This window comes from Girardinichthys multiradiatus, chromosome 22 (genome assembly GCF_021462225.1).
Source record: "Girardinichthys multiradiatus isolate DD_20200921_A chromosome 22, DD_fGirMul_XY1, whole genome shotgun sequence".
Classification (NCBI taxonomy): Eukaryota; Metazoa; Chordata; class Actinopteri; order Cyprinodontiformes; family Goodeidae; genus Girardinichthys; species Girardinichthys multiradiatus.
The window spans coordinates 24,163,069-24,186,423 of record NC_061814.1 but is presented as its reverse complement, the minus strand read 5'-3'; the positions used below and the strand labels follow the sequence as shown (position 1 = coordinate 24,186,423).

Below are 23,355 nucleotides of genomic sequence, written 5' to 3'. Positions count from 1 at the left end.
TTCAAGCAATCTGAATTTAATGCTCGAGCAAAAGTCAATGCAGAGAGGAAGAGAGTAAGCCATCCTTGGTGTTAGTTAACAGTGTAGACGTGTTTTTCATTAGGTGCTAGAAAAACAGAGCTGCAGTTATATAGGAGGCTCATCTTTTGATGTTCCTCCAACCTCCCAGGCTGGTGTCTTTTTCTTGCTCTCAGCCGTGGAGATAAATAGGAGGGAGTGCTGTTAGTATGAGATCCTTCCACACGGTGGGGGCTTACAAGTGTTTGCTTAAGATATGGATTGTTTGTTCTGCTCCTTGCAACTAATTTATTTATTATTATACTCCAAATATGTTGGCTAAAAGAACATAAGAAACCAACTCCCTTTAGACTCATTATTGGATTTTTTATTTATTTATTTTTGCAGAAATAATTTGATCACTTTGGTACTATCATAAAATATATAACAAACTATATCTAAATACTACAATATATGTTTAAAATGCACCACAACAAGAATATATTGGAAATAAAATAAAAATATTTTATTTAATGAACTCAAAACAAATAAAGTTCTATTAATAAGATTATATGCAATGACTAAGAACACAATGCACAAGAGATTTTTGATAATCCAGATCTCTGCAAGAATTATCCTCAGATCCAATATATCCAAAGTGGATTTGTGTCAGCAAATGAGGGTATTTTGTCTGTGTTTATTAGACAGTAGTCCGACCCTCCTTTCATCTTTAATTTCCTGCTGTGTCATCTGAAGACTGAGATCAAAGGGAAGACAAAGTGACCCTCCACGCTCTGCTTTCCTCTGAGGAGGTTGTAAGACCCCCACTGCTCGCTCAGCCCTCAACTCTATCTCTCTCTGCTTCCTCTTCACTCAACCCTTCACCACAGGCGGACCTTTAAAACGTAAAACCTATCAATGCTATTTGTCTACAATGAGACAGTTCATCTTGCCTTCCTGATTATTGATTGACTGAGGAACCATTAGTATCAATTTTAATTCTGCCATTGACAAACACCATGTCACTCCTTGATATTTAATGTTGTTTTTTATTTACAAGCAGCCAGGATTCTGTATCGCCTTCCTTCTCAGTTTGACTTCTTCTATATCTCCTTGATGAAATGGCCATTCAGTGAGCTTTCCCCTTTCTCATCAGAATACTATGATTGCCAATCTGTGTGATCTTTGTCAATCAAACATCTGTTCAATGTTTTGTCCACTGCTGCACCTGCTGACCTCCAACTGACCTGCAAAATAAGCAGTGAGGCGGGAAACCACAGGAAGCAATTTACTCTCCCAAAGCTACCTTGGAAAAGGGAGAACCAATCAGGGCCCTGCCTGAGTGTCCATTTCTGATTAAACATACTCTCTAGCTTGGCTTCTTATGTTTGATTTTCTTTCTTTTTAACTGCACCCACAGTGTTTCATAGGCAAAGGGGAGGTTAAAATTCTGCCTTCCAAATGGATTGCAATTTCCCTCCATTTAGCACCTGAAGGTAATTAGCTTGAAGAGATTGCAGAGTGAGAAACACGTTCATGGAACATTAACTCTCGCACATTCTCCAGTTGCAGAAAATTAATAGGAAAGATTAAAGTTTAAAGAGAGCAAATGCCATTAGCTCACAAACCCTTTCTCTGGGGCTGCAACCAAAACACACAAAACTAGTTTCAAGAAGGGTTAAAACAGGAAACAACAAAATGAAAAGAAAAACGAAAGTATTTACAATGCTAAATGTAGGGTGTGCATTGGTTTACATCACATTTGTTTGAGCCAGCAAACCTAAAAATCGTAAAACATAAATAAATCACAATCAGCCTTTCTGCTTTTTTTTTCTCAAAGCAAATAAGTATATTAAAATGCATTGTCTAAAACAAAAAAGTCTTTTGAGTCAAGCCCCCAAATCTGAAAGTACTCTTCCATATATGAGATGTATCTAATTGCATCATCTTGTAGCTTTACATTGTCTACGGCTGTAATGACAAAGTATATCAGCTTTTATAAAGCAGGCATTTCTGGTGACAGAGTAACAAGGTTGGTCAAAATTGTAGCAGAAATTATAAAGTCTGTCTGAATGCTGCCAGACTTTCAGTGTTTTGAATTAGAGTTTTTATCACCTGTGGTCATTTATCACTGAAGTGAACAACAGACAGACTGGGCTCGTGACAGAGTGCTTTTAAACCACTGGGCAGCGTGCTGGGTTGTAAGGTCTCGAAGCTACTGCTCTAAGATAACAATTCTCCTGATTTTGTCCTCCTCACTTCATAACTCCCCATATAAATCTTTACTTTATGAACAAAACTTCAGCTGCTGTCACTGCTTTTGTCTTGGGTGGCCATTTTTGAAGTTTGGCATTTAAGATGCAACATCATCTCTCTTTGGCAGCTTTTAACTTTTGCCTTGTGCTTGCCTTTTTTCTTTCCTGTTTTTTACATATATCTATATTGCTGTAATGTTGTAATGTAATTATTATAGAGTGTGAGCTACAAGCCTGAACGCATTTTCATCATTTTCATGTACATCATCCTAATGATGCTCAGCATGTGTTGTATTTAAAGGCAAGCAAAAAAAAAAAAAAAAAAATGTAAGCCTTAAACATTTTACACTTTTTTACAGTTTATTTTTATTATCTCTTCTTCTTTGCCATGCCTTTTTCAGTTTCTTGAAGTATCTATATGTATATCTAATCATTTATTTCTATCGTACATTGAGTTTTCGTTCGGTTATACTTTTCTCCACTTATTTGCCCATTTAGCCATTCATCCATCAATCTATCTACCTTAAGGGGGATAGAGGAAGAGACGGCAATTGGCAATGAATTTTTAGAGGCCATCCCACTCAGAGATTCCATCATAGCTGGAAAAAATTCTGTGAGGTAAAAAAATGAAATTGAGACATGGTAGAATTTATTGCCCAGAAAATTCCATTCTACTATCTGATTTGAAAAGTCCAGTCCTCCTAGCTTCAGAAAATCTATTTCCCCACATTTTAATGCCCCCGTGTAGCAGTCCTCATAATTCATTCGAGTGTGTTAAGCTCAGTTTTATTAGATCTGAAACAAATTTTGGTGAGGATCCTATAGGTCATTAACCATGGAGTAATTTTATCCTTGTTTCCCTAATGATGCCATAATGGTGAGTGAATTTCTTAACTAAAGACCAAAGAACATTGTGAAGGTCAGCTTCATCTGTGGGCTCCTTCAAGCGCTTCTCGGAGAGATTGGAAAAGGCGCACTTTTTTGAGGAGTCATTAATAACCTCAAAGCTGAGAGTCTCTTTGCAATCTTTCTCTCTACCTTTTAATTTCCCTGCCTTTTTCTACACTCTCTCTCATTCTCTCTCTGGCTTCCTGGCTTTTCTTCTGTTCTTTTATCGCCCTCATGCAGAAAGCATGGAATGCTGCACATGTGTTTGTGTGTCTGTGTGTGGGTGGGTTGTTTAAATGGATCGGAGAAAGTCAAAGAAAACGACGGAGAGCAGTGCAGTACACACTGATCCCAGATGTGATGCTGCTATAATTTGAATTTTATGCCTTTGTTATCGCTTTAATCATTTTCTTTATTCGTTTTGTTTCAGTGGTCTGAGAGAGACACCTGATTGGGTAAACCACCCAGGGACCCATTTTTATTTGGAATGTGGTGCAAGGTCTAATTAGAATTTGAATTTTGCTGAGCCTTGAAATGGCTGGTACTTTATCCTGATCGCCTTAGATATTGTTCCAAGTCAATCATTTGTCATCGCAAAGGATGCTGGGAAGGTTCTGCTAATGAAGCCCTGCGTTTTGTGCGGCGTTCTTTTTGCTGCCCTGGCATTTTTGTCCGTTTAAATGGTCTGAAGACGCCAGCGGTTATATATCCATGTTACAACACAAGCAGCAGCGTGCGGTGACTGAACTGCTGCTGTCACATCCATCTGAGGCTTGTCAGCGTTCAGCATCTAAAGGGTGCACAGGGTCTGAGATGCCAACCACATGGTATACAGTATTTGATGATAGAAAACATAGATTTTGGCTCACTTGATTATGAATGAAGTAAATCTCTACATGTCCTATTCTAGAAGTTTATTTACTCTTTTCTTTTCCACCTCTATTACTGAATTAAAAAGATACTGAACTCTAATACTTGAACATCTTTAGAAAGTTTTTATTAAACTTATGACTAAGTTACATCCAATAGTGTGTTGATGTACTTTAAGGACAGGGACAATAAATCCAATCAGCTACTGTTTTACAATTCAACTTCAGCTACTTTTACAGCATCTCAGCTAATTTATGATTGATCTATGAATTAAATTATTTTATTTGTAACACACCATGTACATTTAAAGCAAAAACACCTCAATCTATTAAATCACATATGACATATTTGGGAATAACACATAGGTATAGGAAAACCTAAACTAAAATAAAAAAAAAGGTGAAAAGTAATTCTGATTCATCGATATTGATCTACCCACACACCCCAAACTTAGATTTTAAATCATTTTTATTCAACCGAAAAGTTAGTTTTTTTCTAGAAAAAAAGACACTCATCTATCAAAAGATAATAAAATGACCTTAAAAGGATCATCAGTTTTGAAAACTAAAATAATTGATTGCTTTTTGTACACATTATAGTAAATGTTGAAAATTATTAATATCATTGTTAATAATCAATGCGGAATCTCAATTAGCATTACAGCAATCAAACCCTTCTTTTAATTGCTGACCAGCTTTTTGCATGTTTCCACTGGTGTTTTGACAATTAAACTTTGATGTTTAGCTTTAAGATTGTAAGCCCTCCTTACCATCACCTTAATCTTTAGCTCATCCAAAGATTCTTTATTAGATTCAGGTCGAGACTGTGGCTGTCCATATTAGAAGAAGGCCAGGCCTGCTTGCAACCAAACATTTTCAAAGTGCATCTTTTCTCTTTCTTCTTTCTTCTTTTTATTTTTTAGAAATGGAAGAGAGATCCTCCAGTGATGTTTATTCAGTGGTTAAGTGTTGCTACTTTACTTTTATATGCCTAAAGTATGTGTGAATGTGAATATACAATGGTACAGAAGACCACTTTCCAATGTAAAATGGTTTTGAAAAATTTTGAAAAACTTACTGTATTAAATAAATTGTTAAAAGAACACAGGCACAATTAGGTGTGACCTCATGATTCATAGTGCCTGTTTTTTCTAACAGTTCTGTGCTTTTATTCAAGAATGCTTAACTTTAAATGTAATTATTCCCTGTATTTAGGTTTTCCTTCTTTAGTTTCATACATTTGAAACATGCCTAAAATACAAACCGTTTTTATTGGTTACTACTGTGACCAGCCAATTCGCATTAATGCACCAGTCATAGTATGTCATTTACAATATATGACATTAAAACCAACTTTAATTTTCTTTCTTTTTTTTAAATGTAGTTTTATTTTAACTGAATTGTCCTTCCTTGTTCTTGCAGGATTTACAGTTGCGACCTAACAATGGATAGAAAAGTATCACATTTTATGCAAATTTAAGGAAACAGAAAACTTACACAAAAGTGGTTGTTGTTAATTGTTTTTCCACCACAAAGAGCTCGCAAATCTACAGACCTGTGCATTTGCTTTTGATGTTGATGGATTCCTCCAAGGGACAGGAGACTATTAGCTGTCCTGTATGTGGCTGTGTGAACAGGAGAAGGTAATGGTGTTTTGTCAGAGCTTATCTGGGTTAACGTGTGTCCTACTCTCAGGTCCCCTCTGATCCATTTTATTTCCTGAGTGTGTCCTTTTGGAGAGATTGGAGTTGACAGGCTTTAACATGTAAAAATGTACCAATAAATGGCATTCATGGGTGCTGGTAGGAAGATTCTTGGTTGTACATAAAGAAACATATAGTGTCCTAAACTGAACAGCTTAATTTGAATATGTCCTAATAATGAAACGCTTTTACATTTTTATTTTCTTTACATTCATGGCTATTGTTTGATTTTTCTGTTGTATTTTATATTATTTTCCTGCAGATCTGCTTAAATGAGGGGGTATCTTTTGCTCACACACGGGACTACCTCTTCTGATAACTGCCCCTAAAACTAATTGAAACTGAAGTAAAAGTCTGGTAAGACTTCTTTGAAGTCCTTTGAAATAAAATAAAATTCTTCTGACAAGATGATGGATCACCTGTAAGTCTACCTGACACTGAAATTAAGGTTTTTAATGACATACTGCCTCCTCCTCGATGTGAATTTCAAATTCCCTCCCTGGTCTCCCTCCCTGTCGTCACCTGTCCCTTTGACTTGCATATACGCCAAACAGAGGCACTTTGTCTTTGTCACTGGGAGCAGGACAATGTTTTTCACCACCAAGCTTTTGTATTAACCAATCTCATATGGAACTGAGGACATAGCTCATTGAGCACCGTGTTGTTGTTACGTGAGCGTATTTTTCTTTTCACAGAAACCAGGCAGGGAATTTTTGAACCTCATTCTGTCTCTGGCACAGCTGATTCCTTATTGTTCAATATACAAAAAATGCAAAATTTCCATTTTTACTATTTTTATTTTAAACTTAATAAATCTAAATAACATTTATATTAGAAATACCACATTAATAGATTGAAACACCTTAAAATTCATATTATTAACTGATTTATCTTTGTACAGAGATAACTGATGATGTTTGAGCTCTCCTGAAGGATGACCACTGTATGGTGTTACTTGTAATCAAGTATAGCAACTTTCATCAACAACCAGTTTGACTCTCCTGTTTTGCTCTATTTCAATGTAGACCCAGTAATATATCCAGAAACTTTGAGGAAAAGGGTCCCAGCCGGCTGTGGGAGTGGAGCCAGTGAGAGGTAAATGAAAAATCAATGCCGCTGTGACACATTAACTTATCCTTCAATTTCATAACTGGCATTAGATGTCAGGAGAAATCTGTGTTTTGATGGTGGCTGACTTGGCCCTAATGGTGTTCATGGCCAGTCTATGTTGTGAGCTTGTGTAGTTTGTAAGAGTTGCAAAAAATTATAAAATACTGTAAAATTTTAAGGACTTTATCATTTTGTTGCTTAAAGTTCAAAATAAAAACATCCACAAAATCAAGTCATCAGTCCTCTTTAAGATATTTAGCCATTAATAGGTTAACCTGTATTTTAAGTTGAAGTTAGTATTAGTAATATTTCCCTTACCTGTAGCACAAAGGTTTGATATCTGCACATGTTTGTTGAAAAGTGAATAAATTCTCAGAGTGATAGAAATATGACAGCTAGTTAGACGGATCCCCCCAATTTAGCTGAATGTAGACGCTGAAAACAACTCAAACTGAAATGTTCACCATACTGTTTGTGGATATTAAACATCCACACTTTTACAAGAGTTAAGTTTGTTTCTGTTTTCTATGCCAAACAATGTATGTAAAAACATTTACAAAGGTTGGTGGAGGCTGCAGGCTGTATCAATCCGTTTTATCAGCTGCATCTGTCTGCTCTTGGTCATCTCATTTAAGATGTTATGATCCTGTTCTTTTTCAGGTCCTACAGGCATTTTTTTAAAACTATATCGGTGGAATCACACTGATGCAACAAGCAGACTCCAGCAACGTAACTTCACGTAGTGACATGAACTATGTTCGTGTGAGAAATAGCAACAAAGTCAGTTGTAAAAGTGAAGACAGTTAATATCCACTAATGGTGTTGATACAAACTAGAGTTGTCTCTCAAGGATATGAACATTTTTATTTTGTGTTGTTTAATATTTCTGCTACAACAGGGATTAGTGTGACTAGTTATTAGCCTTCCACCAGTGTAAGGATTTCCTATATTTTCTACAACCTAAATGCTGGATGGCCTCTTTCTAATACATTAATAGAGCTTTATTAGTAAGTACAATATTCTAGATGAATTTGTCCAAAGGCTGAGTTAGGCATGAAAAATCATTTACTTAAGAAAATGCTTTTAAACATTAATGTGTGATGTCCTTACTATATTTACAAAAACTTTGACAAGACAAACATTTAAATCCGCCAAATCCTGAAAGGTTTTCTGTAGAGATTCCCAAAGTCGGGATAGAAATGCAGTGTGGGTTGTGACACATCCACTGGTGGGAACCTATCTCTTAAGATAATCTCTGGAAATAAAAATAAATGCAAAGATAGTTGCTAAAGGCACGCTTTTGCCATAATTGTTACAGCTCGAACCTTTAGCGGTCAAGAGATACAAAATGTAAAATGTGTCGTGTTGCAGTAGCAACTAATTTATCAGCGATATATCAGCTAATCGTCAGCCATTGTTATTTTATACATTAGAAACTGAAATGAAAGAAAAAAACTTTGATTAGAACTAATTAAAATAAATAATTAGTTTTTTTATATATTGTATGGGCTTAAAGCAAACCAATATTAATTCTCTAAAACTAATAACCTTAAAATAATCAAAACATAACTAGCTGCATCGTGTTAGCATTACATTTTTTGTTAGTGCTTTTCAGATGTGTTAAAAACTAACCTTTTGCAGTTTTTGCTATATTTTGTAATTATTCCAAATTCATTAATTGGTATTCTTAAGAATTTTGATCCTATAAACATAATATAATGACAAAAATATATTTAAATGTAACATTTTCCTTAGTTTTAAGATAAACTTTGCAATATAACCAAAGCATTACCTAAAAAACTGTAATTATATTATGTACTTATATTCTGTACTTATTTTATTAAAAACTACAGTATATTTATATATAATTTCTATGTATTAGAAATTACACATTTATTTCCATTGTGGTTTCTCCTTATTCAAAGTAAGGCCTTGCGTTCATTTATCACATCGGGACAATAATAATATGGAGAGAAAAATAGCTTTCCTGTGGAGAGCTGGCCTAATCAGTACTCTCTCTCTCAACTGTTAAATGTATTTAAACACTAAATTAACAACCCATAAAGGGCCTCTGGTACACTACTTTCAAATTAGAGTCAGTTCTTATTTACTGCCACAGAAGTGCAAAAGTGACACTTTCCTTGATCACATTAAGAAATGCAGTGGAGTGACCTTGGCGTAATGGAGGTGGATGAGATATGACTGTGACTGCCCTTATCCTCAAAAACACACAGATTCACTGCATCTTCAGCCAGCAGGCGGGGATGTGAAAAAAAGTGATAGAAAGAGGATGTCTGTCCTTAACCACAGTGTCATTAAATCATCAGTTAATGGTGTTAGCATCAGTTCAGCAACTAACGCCGCGGCGAACTGGTAAGATATATGGGGATGGCATCTGGATCTGGAAAAAACTGGAGAAAAACTCCCAGATTTTGGCTCTTGGTTTCAGTAAAAGCCCAGCCAACTTATGATTCACCTCTTAGTTCTGTGTCGGGGGGTTTCATCTTGTTTAGCGCGTGTTGATCGTTCATATATTTAATGCTTTAATTACACCTCAACAGCTGTGCGCAGTGATTTAAGTTTATGGATGTGAAAGCTCTTCATTATGAAGCAAAATGCATAAAGTCATTTCTGATGGTGGATGCAGACAATTAAATTCATTCAAGATTTTCTGCAGAGGCAGAGTGAATGGCTCTTTGAAAATGACCCTTACTAAAATGTAAAATATGCCTCAATGTGTTCTGTAATGTGTGATCAGTGGGAACCAAGGTCATCAATCAGCACAGTGTCACTAAAAAGTAAGGAAGATCTCTTTGATTTTCTGTTATATTATGAAATAAATTCAATGGGTCCTAAACAAAATGAAAGGAAGATTCAATACAGTCATGGTAAAATAGAAAGTACACTAACATGAAAATCTGTGGTTTTAAATATTAACTATATATTAGGACTCTTTAGGGTTAACCCAAATTAAGTGAAAAGATGGCTTCAGCTTTGTTTACCAAAAATAATGACATGATGAAATCAGTAGTGTGTAGTTTTGTATTTTTTTGTATAATTAGAACCTGCTAAAGGCCAGATCATTAAAGCTAAAAAAATGATATTGGGTATATTTTCATTTTACCTGTCTGATAAACAGTCAACACTGGTGCCGTCTGGTTGGCGGTCTGAGCCTGTTCTATTTATTATCGTAGGCACTAATAGTAAAACTATCCCCAACAGAAGTCCAGTAATTGTTTCTGAATTTGGGCTCTTCAATATGATGTTTGCACTGTTGACTGTGCCAATGGATGTTTGTAAATCAAAGTCGTGCAACACAGCGCTTGTAATGTACATCCACCTAAAGACTTAAAAACAAGCAAGGCTGCCCAATGTAATTTACATGACAAGTTTCTTTTTGAAACTTTAAAGATCTCTATAAAAGCTTGGTAAAATAGCTTTTGTGCAGAGGTGTGCAGAACTGTTTAGCTCCTTTAATTCAGGACTGAAAACTTTAATGTTTGCTGCTGTGTTTCCATAAAAAATTATTTTGTCTTGTCTTGGTTGTTTATTCCTTTTAAATGAGCTTTTTAGTGCTTCTTTCTTTTTATGTAATGCTTAAATGTTTCTTTGAATGTATTTCTTGTTTTCATTGCAATTTGCTTTATCTCTCTCCCTTTATTCACCTAACAAGCACTTCGAAATTACTTTCAAAGGCAATGCAAATAAGTACATAGATCCCAGTTTTACCCAATGTTTACAATATTATTATTAAAGAGACAGATTTTCATTCTGTGTAGAAAGCAAAACCAGGCAAGACCAACAAAATGTACTCATTCCAAACCAGTAGATGGCAATAATATTGACATTTGTTTAAAAATGGAACAGAAACAAATCAATAGAAGAACATTTTGGGCCTGTTAGACATTCAGCCAACATAGAAAAATTATTTTGTCTAGAAAGAGCCATTAGAAAATCTTTGGTGATGAGCTTGACAACCGTTATGGACATGCTAGCATTAATTTTGCACAGAAAATAAATCTTCCAAAAACAAGCAACCTATAGGACTGAGGAGTGACGAGGCTCAGTCCCGTAGGTGGATTTTTCAACTGGCAACTCACTTAAAAATTGAAAACATTTCAATGATTTTCATCCCATTTGAAGAAAACCGGGTTCTACACACCATTTCTTCTGAAATTTCAGTCACAAGTAAAAGACCAGCCCTGACTGGCAACTCAATAGATATAATTCTGTTATTTGTCAGTTTGCTGATTGCTGACAACGTAAAACGTTAACCTGACTTAAATGCCTGTCCAGTGAACTTCTATCCGCATTAGGGGACAAATGGACTTATGAGTGCTTTTTAGTTTGAGAAAGTTAATGCGGGACATTTTTCTTTCTTTCCCTTCATCTTCTCAGCTTCTTTTATTCTCTCGCTGCTGCCCTCTTTCTGTCTTACTTACAATCTTTAAGAGACTCCTGTTCTCTTTTTCTGGCTGAGCAATCAAGGCCTTGCACTGATGATTTGAAAAAAAAGTGATTTACTTAATTTTTTTTTTCTGAAAACTGCATTAGCCTTGAGATTGTGCTCATTATTGATGACATCATTATTATGTATAGGATCTTTAAATGAATAATAAGTCATGATCTGTCATTTTTCCTCATTCTGGTACTGCAAATTGCAAAGGTTAGGTAATCTATTTTAATGTTTAGTTTGTCATCTGATGTGGGAATGCACTACTGTTTCATTATATTACATGCTTTTTTCTGCAGCTCGCAATCATGGGAAAAATGTTTCTTGTCATAAATAATTTGCCAAGTGGTATCTAATTGTCTTGTGGTATATATATATATATATATATATATATATATATATATATATATATATATATATATATATATATATACATATATATATATATATATATATATACATATATATATATATATATATATATATATATATATATATATATAGACCCCATCCAGAAATCCATTGTAAGATAAACACTTCTGCCTGTCTTGCTGAAATTCACTGACAAATGTGCTTCACAGCGAAATAAATACGCAATCTTCTTGGACATATTTCGTTTATTTAATTTTTTTTTTTATTAAACCATGAAACCTAGGTGGACAGAATTTTGCATTATGAAACATGGAACAGAGAAACAGAAAAGGGCCTCACATACAAAGACATTTCTGCACAGCATATTCCCCAAAGATGAATAGCTGTTTGGTGGTATGGTCGTGCAGAACAATGAGAAGGATTTCAGGAAAATGGGCTTTGGGGTGGCATTGTACTCGTACATTGTGGAAAGGAGGGCAGGGGGGGGGGGAGAAATCAGCACGCTTGAGCGCATTTAAATTTACACAAACTCTCTAGGAATGACAGTGATAAATGTTACACTCTATTCTACAATATGTTTAATGCATAGGTCTGAAGACTTAAGTTTCCCCCCTCTGGTACGAGGCTGCTGTTGTAGTTACCACTATATGTTACATCAGATTCCCTTTCATTAAAATGCCAAGTGGCACAGTGAAGACAGCAGGAGAATATGACACTGAATTTGTTTACCTGTCACCTTCCTCCATCCCTCATGCCTCCACCCCCCTTTTGTGTTTGCATGTGTGTGTGCACATCTCAGAGGTCAGGTTTGATGCATCATTTAGCTTACATTAGGTCAGAAAATGTAAATACAATTTTTAAACGTGCAAAAAAAAAACTAATGAGTGACACATTTGTATTCCTTAATTTTACAGTGTGGTTTGCCTTCTTGATGTAACCTCAGAAAATGCATTTTGGCATTGCAAGGAATGATTGTCAGGCTCCTGAGTAGATAAAAAAGTCTCATCATTGAAAAAGTTCAACTGTGACTGTCCATGTTGTCGTACATTTCCCTTGCTCTGTCTGCCACTGCCACTGTACCACTACAAAAATCTGTGAATCCTCTTACTCAGTTCCCCCTTTTCACTGTGGCACACATTCACTCAGTCTAAAATATATAGAAAGGCACACTTGTGTGGATTACGAGGACTAGTTTCTGACCTGCGTTTGATCTCCTGGAAGCGGGGCCTGCATGAGCAGCTGAGTGTACATCTCTACTGTACATCTACGATTGTAAGCACTGATAAGATAAGCTTGATCTCTTTTAGGGATAAATGTTTTGGTTCCCAGTGTACTCAGAGGAACCTGGTAACACCTCAGTGGAGGTTATTTTATGTGCTTTATATTGAGCTGCAACAATATATATCAAAGAGCCAACGGTGGAGATTATACACAGAGAAATACTTTGTGTTTGGAAGGACATTGATTTCTAAAAGCTAAGACTAAGTCAATTCACAACACTAAAAAATAGCATTTTTTATATTAGGGAACAGAAAACATTGTCACATTGCCTTTTAAATGTCATATACACTCACAGTTTGTCACATTACAACCATGAACCTTAACACGTTACTGAGATTAAGAAATATCTCAACAGAATTTGAAACAAATTGACACTAATAGTACAAAAAATTGATTTTTCTTTAATTCGGCAGTTTTTTTGTTTTGTTTTTTGACTATGAACTATTCGGTTTAAATAAACTGTGCTCCACACAAAAACTGTTTTTTCCATTCATGTTTAAAAAATAAATACATTTTGAATAGAAGCAAGGGCGAATATGGATTGTAAACGTTGCAGACCCCTGTGATAAACCAACACAAAGTAGGACATAATTGTGAAAAAGAAGGAAAGATGGTCTGCAAAATGTTGTACAAATAAAAATCTAAAAAAGTTGGCGTACATATGTATTCAGCTCCCTTTATTCTAATACCTCTGAATAAAATCCAGCACATTGAACACCTGCAGAGATTACCGAATTGGTAAATAAAGTACATGTTGATATATTTTCATAGGGCTATTTTAAAAGGCAGGTTTAATGATTTTATGCCTTGCTCATATTCATTTTGACTTGACTTGGTTAACAGGAAGAGTTTATTAAATAAATAAACTAAAACTGAAACTATCTCTGTAGTTATGCTGTTATAGGCTTAGGCTGCTGGAGGACATAATGACCACTTTCACCCTCTTCGCTACATTCTCACACTACTCTCTAATTTTGCATTATTTGCTGTTATTTCAGTTTTTAACTTTATGTTCTCTCTCTTTTCTCTTCCTAGAAGCTACACCTGGCCTGACTCTGTGTCTACCTGTGACACCTTTCCGGAGAGGGGTATCGTCCAAGCTTCTGCTGGCAACAACTTAATGCTCACCCTCTACCGATGATCCACATGGCCCTGTCTTTTAGTGTTTAACCCTTTCTCTCTCCTAGATATAGCAATTGACTGAGCTTTTACTGTGACTAATTATATGTGCTCTCTTTCAGACTCTAGCCTTGAAAACTGGCTCAGAGTTTATATGTTCTTTCTTTCTAGATGAAACGACTAAAGGAGCTACATCCATTAAAATGTACTTTTCCTTCCCATAGAAAGTACTCCTGGATCAGTGCTTCTTTGTTCTCTTTGTGTCTCTGCTCTGTTCTCTCAAACCCCCAGTGAGTCGTGGCAGATGGCCGCTCACACTGAGCCTGGTTCTGCTGGAGGTTTCTTCCTGTTAAAAGGGAGTTTTTCCTTTCCACTGTCGCTACATGCATGCTCAGTATGAGGGATTGCTGCAAAGTCAGCGCCAGTGACTGTCCACTGTCTCTACATGCTCATCCAGGAGGAGTGAATGCTGCAAGTCACTGACTGGATGCAATCTGCTGGGTTTCGGGTTTCCTTAGATAGAAAAACTTTTTATCCAATTTGAATAAATAACTGAATCTGACTGCACTGTTCAATGATTAGGATTAATTGGAACGTATGTACCTGACTGTTGTGAAGTGCCTTGAGACAACATGTGTTGTGAATTGGCGCTATATAAATAAAACTGAATTGAATTTATGATTTTATGCCTTGGTCATATTCATTCTGACTTGACTTGGTTAACAGGAAAATTTTATTAGTTTACAGAACCAGAGGTAAAAAGAACTAAAACCCTAGAAAAGGACCACCAGAACCTAACACATTCAGTCCAATAGTCATTGGCATTTATCACTTTCAAAAGTTATTTTTAATCAGACAAACAAGCCCATTCTAGTTTACTGAATATGACTGTACTCTTGTTGAATGGACATTTTACTAACTAGCATTAATGGAGTGGCTGCCGTTGCCAGTTTACATTTTATACTAGTTTTATAATTCATATAAATCCTGCACCGTGCACAGCTCCCTATGTACTCTTACTGGTTCTCTTTAAAGCCTGGAATATGTAAACAAACAAGCCCAAACTTTCTCAGATTTACAACATTAGCTGGTCTTGGCTGGAGATCCTTTACCACTTTAAACAGGCTTTCACCAGCCAGTCATTCCAGTCCTAGACAGCTTGAGCACTTTCGATTTTATACCTCAGCAATTTTTATAGCATCTTTAGCTCTGCGCGCACAGAACTTGCTATATCCTCTGGAAGGAGAGAGTCTGCGAGAGGCAGCAAGGGAAAGGCAAATGCTCACAGTATAGATAAAAACAAAAAAAAAGTGCTCATGAAGGATGCTAAGCAGCTCACACATGTGACCTGAAGTGTTTTTGCTGTGATTGGACCCTGATGGAGGATGCAGAGCCGTGCTGGCTCCTGACTGAACTGACTGATAGTACAGCACTGTTTCAGATTAAGTAAGGTAGAGTAGCCAAGCCTCCGAGGGTTTAAACATCTGTGCAACGTTGCCGTAAGTGATACTGTGAAGGCATAATTAAAGGTTCCGACTGAAAGAACCTTGCATGATGCGGTTCACACCTAGATAACTGATTCTAGAGGCAGTAAAGAATTGTGTTTTTGTAAAGATGCAGCAATAAAACCAGGGAATAAACCGGTCACTATCAGCATTCAAATTACTTTCATGACCAAATGTTGCTATATGTGTGGTCTGTTGGCTATCTGTTCTTTGTAGGTTATTATCAAGTTGCTACTATAACAACAATTGCTACAACTTAAATATTTAAGATCAGAGGTCCTGGCATACACCAGTGCATCCATATTTCTTTACCTGGCGAACAAGGTTAAAGCTTTCAGATGCAACACACACCAACCCATTTTTCATTTACCTGCCAGAAAATCAGAGGTGACAGTTACATTTTGACAGTAGAGGAACGCTCTTTGCCATTTGGAGCTAATGTCATGTTTCTCCGCTAATCCCTCATCATTTTTGGGCCTCATTGCCTATTTTTCTCTATGATATTAAGTATTCAAAGCTCATTTACATTCTTATTTTTCAATTTGCTGCTGCAGTAGTTTAATTTATTCTATATAATTTCTTTTTCTGAGAGGGACATTAATCACTGACTGTACGTTTTAGTGCCTCTGGGACTTTTTTAATCAATAAAATAAAGGGATAAAAGCCTCAGCCTCTTTGAAAGGATGTGGTTAGGGTTTCTTCTGTGAAGCACCTTCTGTTTTACAGTCTCTTTTTGTTTGTTCAAATTCAATTACAAATCTGACTACACTTTATTTGTTCCATCTTCTTAAGGAATGCTTTTAAATGTTGTAGCTCCTGGAAAACTTTCCTAAAAAGTATCATCTTGCCTTTGATTATAAAGCAGAGACAAAAACATGTCTCAGAAATAACGTTCAATAAACCCCACACCCCACCCCTCCGGTACGCTTCTGGTAGTTCTATATTTCTGGTCTGTTAACCTGGAGGCCTAACCACTTTTATCCTCTTTTTTCTCTCTTTTCTTGTTGTTTCTTCATCCTTTTACATTCATTTTATGCTTGGCTATTCCGTAGGCTATCAGTATATTAATGCCAAAGCTTAAGCCAAACAGCCTCTGCGAGATAAGCCCTGGGGTTGTCATGTGGCTGCTCACAGTTCATACTCTGCTTTACTTCTTTCTTTAAAAATTCCAAGTCATTAAATATTATTAATCTTTTTTTTGTTTTCCTTATTTTTTAGTTTATGCTAATTGCTCTTAGCCTTATTTTTGATGGTTCCAAGGTTTCTGTCAAATTTTCTCTTTATCGTGCACAATAGACATATCTTCATTACTTATTGACTAGTTTGAGAGGTTTGACCTTCGTGAGGTGTGAATGAAAATGTGGGGTTTGATTGTTGGTTGATGAAGGTGCCTGTGGATAGAGTGGGGGTGGGTGGGGGTGTCTGTAAACTCTGATACATAATGCTGTGAGCTATAATACTCTGTGCATGGCTGGTTGCAGGCCCGCTAATCACAAGGAAAAAGACCCGGCTGTCTCACTCCATAAACCAGGTCCTGAAAGAAGACAGCCACGGGGGCACAATGTCACTTGTAAATCCCAAATTAAACTCAACTGCCCAAAGCTTCCCAGCGTAAAAACACACTCACTTCAATCTCACCTTCCCACCGTCTTCCTCTTTTCTGCACGAGGTGTAAATGCATGGACAGAGCGCTGATACGTGTCCGGGAGCTAACGATGTCAAGGTTGTGGAGTGGTCAATTTGTCTGCTTGTTGGCTGTGTTTTGCTTTATGCATGCATTTAATGCTGCAAAACCCATGGTGCAGCCAGGCCTGCTAACAGCTCTCACGCCAGCACTCTGATCTACACATTTCACACTTGTCGCTGTAAAGGTTTGGGTGTTTAAAAGAAATATAGTGGATCTTAAAAGTGTGCACACCCCTGTTATTGTTAAGTAAAAAGAAATATGTAATTTTCAATTAAATTGAGTTTATTTGTTTGTTTCTCTTGACTGAAACATTTGTCTAATGAGATCTTCTTGATTCTGTATAATCTCTCTGCATACTTTGGCTTTAGCAAAATGATTCAAATGAGCAAATGTCAGAAAATCTTATAAGACTTTACTTTTTTTCTCTTTAATCAGATTCAATATAACTAATGGTAGTTGGGTACACAATAACACAGAATTCTTAAGTTTTCAAAGAATTTCAAGATTTGCTTTTACAAAGCATTAATTTAAGGCTGTTTACAGTCACGCAACCAGGTTATTGTATTTAGCCTCTGAATTTGTTTGTTTTACAGTTGAGCTGTACAGGATATATGTCACATTAACATTAAAAGAGTTTGGGAATTGTTTGCCATAGTCTAATATTTTTATAGCAAAAGCCTTGCAGCTCAACACTTGACCAAAGAGTAAAACTGGTCTGCATGCGTCTCTCCCTCAAACCCTCATGTATATTGTGTCATAAATACTAAAGAAATTTCTTTATATGCACACGGGCTTTGAGACCGCTATAGGGGAGGGAAAATGGTCTCCTTCAAGGCAATCTGCTCATTAAGATAATGTGTTAGTTCCAATTAAACTAACATTAAAATGGTCTCCATAAAGAGTTGGAGTCAGCGTTTTTCACAACTTGCTCTTTTAATTACATCATTCCTCTCCTGTCATTAAGGATATTAAAAATTCATTAACAAGAATAGTATTGCACACTGCAGTGCTGCAACAAATCAGAGAGACTTTCATCTCATGTTGTCAAAAGATTATTGCCATTAGTGATTTCATCTGAAAGGTGTTAAGCTGCCTTTAAGTGATACTTCAGGAGATCTCAACAGGTTACTGCAGTGCCAAACTGTCAAGTTTTTTAACCATTGCATTTATTTACAAGATGTTTTAAAATGGGATTTAATAGGGAAAGAGGCAGACATTTAAATGATGAATGAGTTTTACCAACATAGGGCTTCATGTGTTGTATTTAGCCATTTATTAAATGTGCATTTATTTGCAGCAGCATCTAGCGTCCTCTCTAATGTGATTCCATTGCCGGTTGTTATGTTTTCTGTCAGTTATATTTCTCGCTCCTAATTTGTTTTCATCAAATGTGTTTATAGCCAGTTGAAACTGTTTTACAGCTTCACTATTGAACCGTGCTGCCACTGCTGCAGGAAATGAGTCTGTCCATGAATAACACAAGTTCTGCCTGCATCATCCTCGCAAGAGAGAACAAGGAAGGACTCAAAATCTGCATCTCTTTAATATTAAAACTGTGAGTTTATTGTTATGCTGCTGCACAGCTCTATGTTGATAGTACAAAAGCTGACTTTCTCAACCTTAATGAACATCAGTGCAGTGCCAAAGCTGACTCACTTAACGATAAATATTAAAGACACAGAGCAAACATACATTCACAGGAAATGCAGCAGGTGTTCATTTTGAAATAATTATGGGGTTGGCATGATATGGAGAAACAATTAAATGAATAAATGTAAAACAACAGTATTTAAATGTTTTGTTGGCACAGACATGATGTTGTTGCTCTAAAAATTTCCCCTGTGGTCTGTCTGAACACCCTCATTTCAATTTTTTCAATAATAAACAGAATTTGGTGAATTTCATGCATGTCATACATGGATTTGTAATGTCTGAGAAGCACTGAGTGTAAAGTTAAAATTAATAAAGCTAAAACTGCTTCATTAATATGTTTAATACGACAAAGTGGTGTTCAACTGTTATCATATTTCTGAGCACTCATTTCTGCATTAATCGGCTAGTAGTAAATTAACAAAAGTCATTTCTGTTTTAACCTAACTTATTTATTTTAAAGTAGTCATTTTTTGTTTAACTCGACTTCAGTATAGTAAACTTTAATGTTAGTATTTTTGCTTAAAAATCACTACTGTATGTCAAAACTTTGAGATTCAAGTAATTTAATCAAATGATAAAAACTGAAGATATTTTAAACCCTTTTTGTTATTTAATGACCAAAATTACACACATGTATATCTGGTGTACATCAACATTGTTTCTCAGTATTTTGATAAAGGTTTGCCCTGTTTAAACCTCAGAAGTTTGGTATGGTTTTCTCATGACTCTCTAAGTGAGAGTGAACACAATTGTAAGGTGGAAAGAGCTGTCTGAGTACTTTAGAAAGAAGACTGTAGCAGGTCATTAGAAAGTTTACCCTGAAAACAGACCGCAGGATGCTAAAAGAAGTCTACAAAAACCCTGAAGTTACATCAAGGGACCTACAGCAGATTCTTTCCACTGTAAACATGAAAGTGCATGGTCAGACTAAAGTTTGTAACAAAGAATGCAGTCAGACCTGAAAAATGTTTAATGTAAATTAAATACAGCAGTCCAGGAAAAGAACCTTATACCATCTGTGAAGCACGGAGGGGGAAATGTTATGGTTTAGGGATGCTTTGCTGTAGCTTAACCTGGACAGTTCATCATCATGTAATCTACCATGAATTCTCCCATGCATAAATTATGCAATGTATGCTTGAGGAAAATGTGAGACCATCTGTTAAAAAAATGAAAGCCTGCAACATCAAAATGACCCAAAACACACCAGTAAATCGACCAAGTATTGGCTGAAAACTAAGAAATTGAAACTCCTGGTCAGAGTTAAAAGTAATGATTGTGGCAAACCTTTTTAAGAGTGGTAAGTGAAATAATTTTAGCTAATGGGGGAAAAGCTAGCTATATGAACTAGTGTTCTACTTTTTTCCTTATCTGTTGTTTAATGAGTGATTAAACTTTTTGTGTGTGTTTGCCTGTAGTTAAAACACTGTTTTTCAGAGAGATCTTTGAAATGTGAACTCTTATCTTGAAAGCAAATTTTTAACATGACTGTGTGTGTGTGTGTGTGTGTGTGTGTGTGACTTTGAATTTTACAAAATAGCAGCTGCAATCTTATTAATTTTATTCTAAATATTCAGACAGCTGTTAAAGTTAAATGAAGCCCTTTATGTTCCAAGTGTAATATTTGATATTCATTTAATAATAATCGTGAGTGAAATATTTAATTTCATTTAAATATAATTCACCTTCAATTAGAAGCTGAGACCACACAGTAATGAGAAAAAAAGTTCAGCATGTAAAATGTTTATGAAAAACAAATAAACTGACCATAAATACATAAAACTTAACATTGTGAAGCAGAAATGCTGCATACGGTGCCTTAAAATGATATCTTATAATGAAATAAATGCAACGGGAAGGATGCTTCTGACCTTATTAAATAATATTTGTGATGAATGCAAGTTTGATTGAATTAATGTTTTGAAGTTTAAGCTTTGCAATTAAACTTTTTTTTGGCAATTAAAATTTCTATTCCAAGATTAAGTTACCATTCTCACAAATCTGACAATACGATACATGGATTTAGATGAGCTGTATGGTAAAACTTATATAAACAAAACAAAATTGTTGAAAGTAGCACCAAAAACTATTCAATATATTTAAAGGGGAGTCCTAAAAGTGATGGACGTGAATCTGAGACTGAAGGGACTGAAAAAGTTACTTTTAATTGTTTAGAAAACTCTCTTAAAATAGTATCTAAAATAGTATTTTCTATTCTTCAAATGGATTTTATTTGTAGCTCTGCGTACTAGAGCTCGAAGAGTGACCACTGGCTGAACCCTTTCCAACATGCACACCTTCTCTGAAAGCTGAGAAAATAAGAAGATAACGTCACCATGTTATCAATATTCCATTAGGAGCTGTTTGTGAATTCAATCTTGCAGCAGCCGCCAGTGTATCATAGAGCACTGAAATATTCATATCCTTCTAATTAATTGGCATCAGAAGGGTGCCTCGTTTTGTTTTTCAAGCAGTACAACAATAAAGTAAGCCAGAGTTTAGGCTGAGATATGCAGCGAAGCAGTTGATGGGATTAATGCAGAAAGTTATGGAATGAAAATAAGCATCATATATTTATTTTAATCTGCTTTTATTATCTCGCAAGTTATCTTAAGCAACCATTAAAAATCTGTTTTTTGCTGGTGTCCAGGTTGGCACATTCAGGCCTACTCAAAAACATCATGAGTTCCCCCACCCACACGTACAATTATTGAATTGCATTACATGGCTCTGTGGGGCTTCCATTACTCACTCTGGCTAATCTGTAATGACTGGCTATCATCAACCAACAGAGCTAAAATTGGCTCCTTCATTGATTATACTCAAACCAAAAAAAATAAAAAAATCCAGTGGTCTGACAAAACTATACAGCCTTTCTCCCCCCCCCCCCCCCCCCCCCCCCCCCCCCCCCAATGTCACTGACGTCTAATCCCAGTTATATATTTTAGCACCAACTTCTCTCCCTCAAAAGAATTTGCTTTTGATTATGTCTGTTTGTGTTGGGGAAAACGGTTGTGTTTGTGTGAGTTGCAGACGAACAGCTCTGTGCTTCGGTTTTTTTACACACTGGCCCTGGCCATGTTGGGCTCAGTCTTGGGACCAAGGTATATCCCAGCTGTGTTGAAGATTCATCAACCCTGACAGGTCCATTGTGCAGGCACTCTTCACAAGCTCAGACCGACAACTCGCACCAAGGTATCATTTTCAATTAGAAAAAAACATTCAAGAACATGAACGTAGGTGGATTTGAAGGACTAGAGCAGCTTGCAGACTCCATGTAATGTTTTTGCATTTCAATTTAGAATTTTAGATCTTTCTTAACAACAAGAAGCGAAAAGGATGAATTTATAGCACCTAAAAAAATCTTTCAAATATTTATGGATGAAACATAAAAGCTCGCTATAGTCACTACAAAATAAAAAACTGAGGTCCTTAGAGGCGTGCAGATTCAAAATTCCAGAAATGAATGGGTATTTGAATGATTGCTGCTGTGACAGGCTTGCTGTGATAGAATAACACATTCTGTTAAACAAATAGGCCCTTGAGTGCCGCCCGGTCCCAGGGGTCTGTCTATAGCCCTGAGGCTGAGGCTTTCAGAAGGATGGGCTGCTCACAGCATGGCTGTACCCCGACAAGCACTCAAAGCATATTGTTAATTCTGTCTTGTATAGTAAACTAAATATGCAGTTAAGCCGCAAATTATTGATGCAAACAACTTTTAGGTTTTACCAAAATATTTCTTCTGACAGGAAAAACATTAACAAATTTAGGGAAGTCCCCCAATTGAATAGGATAGAAAATCTGTTGAGTGAGCTAAAGGTTAGGAACTCTTCATTGCAGAAATTGGTTTTGTTTAGTTTTTTGTTGTTAAAATGTAAATAAAAACAAATAAATTATTTAATTTAAAAAATATAACACTTTTACATTGTACTTGTCTTATGTGTCATTTTGCAATCAGAAACTAACTTCTTGGTTGAATAGCAACAGCAAACACATGGAGTCTATCATCAAATTTTGGCTCTAGCTTTTTTTAACTATTATAAGCTAGAGAAAAATGGTAGAAAGTAGCTATGAAAAAGTGGAACTATACGGAATTAATCGAGTCAAATAAATAACATTTTTATTAAAAAATTCAAAAAGAGGTAAAGGGCTAATGATTTACTAATCTCTTCATAAACCTATAACACTCACTTTATATATATATATATATATATATATATATATATATATATATATATATACATCTATATATGGTGGTTTAATATATATAATATCTTAAACCGCTGTTGTTGTTGTTTTGTAGGTGATGGCACAGTACTGTAGAAAAAAAGCATGTTCTAAAAATTGAGACATGACTAAACTCAAGTTTACCTTATTACAGTAGAGTATTGGAAAGAGACTCCCGTAAGACTAGAAGCACTGGCGCTCAGCTTTGTTCATTGGTGCCTTAAGAGACATGTCGC

At 35.8% G+C, this 23,355-nt stretch overlaps 2 long non-coding RNA genes across 2 annotated transcripts in view; one reads left to right on the top strand and one right to left on the bottom strand.

The window, feature by feature from the left end:
* The window catches only part of LOC124858588, a 19,104-nt gene extending 12,207 nt beyond the window's left edge, over window positions 1–6,897 (top strand). The window contains exon 4 of the long non-coding RNA XR_007035880.1: window positions 6,738–6,897. This is a non-coding gene — a long non-coding RNA (uncharacterized LOC124858588). The remainder of the gene's footprint in view (window positions 1–6,737) is intronic.
* LOC124858587 lies at window positions 5,363–23,355 on the bottom strand. Its single transcript, XR_007035879.1, has 3 exons — window positions 23,264–23,355; window positions 5,565–5,739; window positions 5,363–5,447 (listed from the first exon to the last, which is right to left on the bottom strand). It is a non-coding gene; the product is annotated as an uncharacterized LOC124858587 (long non-coding RNA).